The sequence below is a fragment of the Mya arenaria genome, chromosome 9, assembly GCF_026914265.1.
Source record: "Mya arenaria isolate MELC-2E11 chromosome 9, ASM2691426v1".
NCBI lineage: Eukaryota > Metazoa > Mollusca > Bivalvia > Myida > Myidae > Mya > Mya arenaria.
This window is the reverse complement of record NC_069130.1, coordinates 3,592,276-3,599,406: the sequence shown is the minus strand read 5'-3', so window position 1 is coordinate 3,599,406 and position 7,131 is coordinate 3,592,276. Positions and strand designations below refer to the sequence as shown.

At 31.4% G+C, this 7,131-nt stretch overlaps 1 long non-coding RNA gene across 1 annotated transcript; it reads right to left on the bottom strand.

Annotated features, from left to right (window-relative positions):
- Window positions 1-1,288: 1,288 nt before the first annotated feature.
- Window positions 1,289-5,653, bottom strand: LOC128246847 (uncharacterized). The gene is made up of 3 exons (XR_008263380.1): window positions 5,563-5,653; window positions 5,243-5,424; window positions 1,289-1,360 (listed from the first exon to the last, which is right to left on the bottom strand). It is a non-coding gene; the product is annotated as an uncharacterized LOC128246847 (long non-coding RNA).
- Window positions 5,654-7,131: the final 1,478 nt, after the last annotated feature.

Genomic DNA, 7,131 nt, shown 5'->3' with positions numbered 1-7,131 from the left:
AGATAGATCTCCTTTGTGGTGTATTAGGCACTGAAGGTGCTAAATTGTAACAACACTTTAAGCACGGTAAGATACGATTAAAGCCTCACTCTGTTTTTATATTTGTACTGAAAAAGCCTAATTGTGTAACCGCATTGTGGCGTTTATATTCAATATTAATATGTTCGAATATAACCCTCCTGTAATGTACATGTGTATTTGCTATCAAATAAATTCATATTGTAAACATAACGAGATTCAATGGGCCCCAATGGCTAAAGAGAATCACTCTCGTGATCAATCGGAGCACCTGTTACGCTTGGGTAGAGCCCCTGCAGTGAGTGTTAAATTGCATGCAATTGGATGGGCTAAAGTGTAACCATGTTATGCTATGCTGTGCAATTGATGGGCTTGGGTATTAAATTCCGAAATTAAGAAAATATATACACTGTTCAAAAAACATCTGTTTTTTTAGAATGAATGAAGTCATATATATTTGTTTTAATTAATTAATATTAATTTATAATACTTACTTAATTGTTTTACAAAACTGATATAAAAAATAAACATGGTATTTATACTATTATGATAATGTTGTGGTAAGCGTGTTTATATCTGGTTAACATTGAATTGAAATATATCCAAAATCCATATGACATTGAATACTTTATAATAATAAAGATACAAACAAACACAAATGAGAATCAGTATTTGTTTTATAACGTGCAACGCAGAGCGCACCGAAGCGTCGATAGAGCGGTAAGCAGTAGAATCTTGAAATACATGTACGTCACTCAACAAGTCGCCATTTCAAGTGTTTTTTTAAATGTCAATATAACTTCGGAAATACGAGCTACACATGTTCATTATTACGTGGTGTATTTTTTTTTATAAATCTGGCGGAGGCCGATTTCGGGTTAAAACGTTCGTTGTCCTTTGGCACTCCTTGGTCTTAAAGGGCTTGAGTTTTTTCCCTTTAAAGCAAATTACACTAATGGGGATAACTAGCTAGTTCATGTGCCTATTGGATGGTCATGTTACGGAAAGATCATGCTAGGGAGATGGGACACTGATTCCTACTATTTTGGTTGATTTACTCCACATACATTATGCATACATACTGGGACAAATGAAACCTACTCCAATTTCTCTAATGTAGTATGAAAGAAGATACAACAACATGCAGACTGTCTGTTATACAATGTCATAACAGTTCAACGGAAATAAACGTAAACAAACATCTTGTACTTGTTTTAAACGTTTTAATTATTTTTCTTTTATGTATTTTAAGGATATCAGGGACACTTGCCTTTACAAATGTTGTATTTCCCGAACAATCCGAATAACAGCAAGCGTTAAAGTTTAATGGACTCAAAATGCTCTGAAAAGAGAAAAAACCAATAAACGTTATGGATGTAAGAATTTCTTTAGATCGGATCATTTTATAAATGCTATCGATTTACTAATAGCTTAGAGTGCATATAACATCATTCATGTAGCAAATGTTATGTTTTAGTAATAGCTTAGTGTGCATATAACATCATTCATATAACAAATGTTATCTTTTAGTAATAGCTTAGTGTGCATATAACATCATTCATATAACAAATGTTATGTTTTAGTAATAGCTTAGTGTGCATATAACATCATTCATATTACAAATGTTATGTTTTAGTAATAGCTTAGTGTGCATATAACATCATTTATATAACAAATGTTATGTTTTAGTAATAGCTTAGTGTGCATATAACATCATTCATATAACAAATGTTATGTTTTAGTAATAGCTTAGTGTGCATATAACATCATTCATATTACAAATGATATGTTTTAGTAATAGCTTAGTGTGCATATAACATCATTCATATAACAAATGTTATGTTTTAGTAATAGCTTAGTGTGCATATAACATCATTCATATTACAAATGTTATGTTTTAGTAATTGCTTAGTGTGCATATAACATCATTCATATTACAAATGTTATGTTTTAGTAATAGCTTAGTGTGCATATAACATCATTCATATAACAAATGTTATGTTTTAGTTATAGCTTAGTGTGCATATAACATCATTCATATTACAAATGTTATGTTTTAGTTATAGCTTAGTGTGCATATAACATCATTCATATTACAAATGTTATGTTTTAGTAATAGCTTAGTGTGCATATAACATCATTCATATTACAAATGTTATGTTTTAGTTATAGCTTAGTGTGCATATAACATCATTCATATAACAAATGTTATGTTTTAGTAATAGCTTAGTGTGCTTATAACATCATTCATATAACAAATGTTATGTTTTAGTAATAGCTTAGTGTGCTTATAACATCATTCATATAACAAATGTTATGTTTTAGTAATAGCTAATTGTGCTTATAACATCATTCATATAACAAATGTTATGTTTTAGTAATAGCTTAGTGTGCATATAACATCATTCATATAACAAATGATATGTTTTAGTAATAGCTTAGTGTGCATATAACAGCATTCATATAACAAATGTTATGTTTTAGTAATAGCTTAGTGTGCAAATAACAGCATTCATATAACAAATGATATGTTTTAGTAATAGCTTAGTGTGCATATAACATCATTCATATAACAAATGATATGTTTTAGTAATAGCTTAGTGTGCATATAACATCATTCATATAACAAATGTTATGTTTTAGTAATAGCTTAGTGTGCAAATAACAGCATTCATATAACAAATGTTATGTTTTAGTAATAGCTTAGTGTGCAAATAACATCATTCATATAACAAATGTTATGTTTTAGTAATAGCTTAGTGTGCATATAACAGCATTCATATAACAAATGTTATGTTTTAGTTATAGCTTAGTGTGCATATAACATCATTCATATAACAAATGTTATGTTTTAGTTATAGCTTAGTGTGCATATAACATCATTCATATAACAAATGTTATGTTTTAGTAATAGCTTAGTGTGCATATAACATCATTCATATAACAAATGTTATGTTTTAGTTATAGCTTAGTGTGCATATAACAGCATTCATATAACAAATGTTATGTTTTAGTAATAGCTTAGTGTGCATATAACAACATTCATATAACAAATGTTATCTTTTAGTTATAGCTTAGTGTGCATATAACAGCATTCATATAACAAATGATATGTTTTAGTAATAGCTTAGTGTGCATATAACATCATTCATATAACAAATGATATGTTTTAGTAATAGCTTAGTGTGCATATAACATCATTCATATAACAAATGTTATCTTTTAGTTATAGCTTAGTGTGCATATAACATCATTCATATAACAAATGATATGTTTTAGTAATAGCTTAGTGTGCATATAACATCATTCATATAACAAATGTTATCTTTTAGTTATAGCTTAGTGTGCATATAACAGCATTCATATAACAAATGTTATGTTTTAGAAATAGCTTAGTGTGCAAATAACATCATTCATATTACAAATGTTATCGTTCTACTAAAAGCTAATTGTGCATATAATAATATTTATATGTTTGAAAAGTCAAGTTTAGTGTCATTCAGTTGCAAACGCTTTTATTAAAACGAAGCATTTTCAGACGTAATATTTATTATGAAAGAACAATTTATCTGAAGAGATTTGATAACGCTCTGTAGGATAAGTTCTCGACAAAAGTATTTTCATTTGATAGGCAACAAATGTGTCTGTACATGACAAAACATTGACCGTAAGAGTGCTTTTTGTTAATAACTATTTTAAAATGTGACAGGAAATACGTGATTCTGCCGAAAAGCGTTAGCATTTAGCAAGTACCAACGCTATTTGAAATGGAATTAATGTAGTCTTAAATTAGACTTATTGACGATTTACTATTGTTTGAACAACAATTGTTTAGAAACACAGCAAATAAAATGTTTTAAATTCTGCCAAAAAACGACTGAATCTATCACTATAATATGAACGAAGGCTTGAAGTATTATTGCCGGAAACATTATAGTTAAAGTTAACTAAATTACGAAGTGAAACGTACCAGGAGAGGATGTGAAACGTTTATATTAATGCTACTTGGAAGCATTTCACTTCAACCTAAATAACACGCAGTTCTGATCCAATTGACAGTTTATTTCAGACGTGAAATATATATGAGGCTCAAGATAATGCTCCAAAAAGAGTGAAAGTGATGTCTTATTGTAAAAATTGATGTAGAATGATAATACCATAAGGGAAATAGAGATACACAACATATTAAGATGCACTAGGTAGTGAGAATATATTCTAACGACTGTAAAATGCATGATCAAAAACTGAGTGGTCCTACGCAGTTAAGCTTAAATAGAGCTTCTATACATTAGATAAAGTAGACAAATGCAGTAAAAAAAAGAAAGAAACAAAACAACGAAATAAATCTGATCACATAGCAATAATGATTGCGCAAAAAACATAAGTTTCAAGAGTATATGTATTTCTTAGTAGAATTGAATTGAATTGCCTGGACAAAAATCCATTGAAATATGAAGCTAAATCATGACTTGACATTTATTCAATTAAATATTAATATTAATGAAGCAAATAAATCCCTAACTCTAAAAATTAAAGAAATTATTGATTACACATGCTTAATGAACTATTTGAATATTCAAGGGATGTAACTCATCATTTAGTACATAATAATTTCCGAATTTGGAAGAGGAGCAGTCTGAGTTATTCTTAAACGGTGAGTTTATTTGAGGTGCTTGAATTTTATTTTTAATTAAACAATTCATATTTGAACACTATTCACCAGCAACTTTTTGTTTTATCAATCTTCGCGCTACAACCGAGAATCTAATAGCGACTACGGGTTTTCCCCGAATTACGGACACTTCGGACCAGTAACCCATATACTATCGTACCAGGAGACTTAGTAAATATCGGCTGGAATAGTCACCAAGAATGGTGCGATATAGTAGTGGTACATGATTGAAGCGCTACGAAGTCTCCGATATCTGTTCTTCCCGAACTTCTGAGACAATGTAAATATAAGCATTTAAAACTTTACATTCACTTTTTTTTCTTTGTTATCGAATGTACATAATAAGTGTCGAACATGTACAATTTGCTTTCCAGTCTGCACATTCATTATATAAGCTTTACTGGTTCCCATTCTATGGTTGAGTAGTTTCCAAAAAATATAGCTATCACTCCGGCAATGTAAGGAAGTAGTCCATTCATGCGAATCGTAAACGGACTAGAGTCAGCTTCGCTGACTTTAAGCCAGTAATAATATTTGAATTCAATATCTTACGAATGCTGCTGTGACACACATAACAGATCCAAGCCAGACATCATGTAACATCGTAAAGGAAACGACAGCGAAGATGATGCTTAAAAGGGCAAGTATCCTTGTGGCCCATGCCGAGATATGGACCAGCAGCTTGGTGCGTTTCGCTGATGATGATCTAATTGCGCTCGGCGCGTCTTCAATTGCTGATAATCAAAACAAATACGAGTCGTATTAATATGCAGATAAGGAATGTATAACGCTTACTCTTTCGACTTTTATCTAGAAAATAAAAAAGTATTTGAAAACTAAATACTGTATAATAATCATGTTGCATTACTTACGAAATGGAGAGAACATTTTTAGTCCAAGTTTTGTAATTTTGTCGTCCTTACGAACTCACGAAGAAAGTGTCGTTACCACATCTAATCTGAGCACTGCTTGTAAAAACAGCCTTGATTTTATCCAGACTGCTTATGTTTACGTAAACATTTTTTTATTTGGCCACACCAAATCGATGTTTCGTTCTCCGGATTTATCGTAACTAATTTTCTGAAAATGTATAAAAATAAATCAATATATAAATGACCGCGTTTATTGTTAAAAGAAAAGTCGAAAACTGCCAAAATCTTTTAAAGACAAATCCTGTATATAGCAACACTAAAGCAAGTTTTAATTTGACATTTGGAAGACTTAAAGAAGTACATGATTGGCATTAATATTCCCTTGGTTATACCCTGAATAATGGTACTAACGTACAGGAATATTATTCTAAATATTACGGAAAAAGAAAACATCGTTACTTTATTTCGCCACCTAGTTCTTATTTTGATCTGCCAAAAATAAAAACAACACCATTAAATTGGTATTGCCTAATAACGCCGGGTATGCGATTAACTAAATGTTTATCGGATATATTGTACTTTTTTATCTGCAATGTTTACGTTCTCTTTATGAACTACGTGTGTGTAAATTCAACCATTGATATAGATTGTAAAGAATTGTGAAATCGCACAGTCGGATTGTTTGCAGTTGTTCATAAATACAATTGTAGCTAATTAATAATTGGTGAATTAATCGTTAATTCAAAGTTTATTGTGTGCCTGGATACAAGGCAACATACGAGTGAGGCAATGGCTATCCAGGTAAAGATGTTAGTGACGAGGAACCCTCTGTGTAATAGCATATGAAAATTGTCATAAGTTTCCTGTCCGATGTCTTATGTCATATGTGTCATATCCTATGAGTTGTTTAATGTGCATCCTGACCTATGACGAATGTCTTATGTATCCTGCCTAATTAGTAACTTAAAATGTATCCTGTCCTATGAGTCATGCCAAATGAATACTGTCCAATAAGTTATATCCTATGTATCCTGTCCTATGAGTCATGTCATATGTACCCTGTCCCATGAGCCATGTCATATGTATTCTGTCCTATGAGTCATGTCATATGTACACTGTCCTATGAGTTATGACATATGTACACTGTGCTATGATTCATGTCATATGTATCCAGTCCTATGCGTCATGTCATATGTATTCTGTCATTTGAGTCATGTCATATGTACGCTTTCCTATAAGCCATGTCGTATGTACTCTGCCTTATGAGTCATGTCATATGTACACTGTCGTATGAGTCCTGTCATATGTACACTGTCGTATGAGTCATGTCATATGTATCCTGTCCTATGAGTCATGTCATATGTACCCTGTCCTATGAGTCATGTCATATGTATCCTGTCCTATGAGTCATGTCATATGTATCCTGTCCAATGCGTCATGTCCTATGTGTCCTGTCCTATCAGTCATGTCCTATGTGTCCTGTCCAATGCGTCATGTCCTATGTGTCCTGTCCTATGAGTCATGTCCTATGTATCCTGTACAATGCGTCATGTCATATGTACCCTGTCC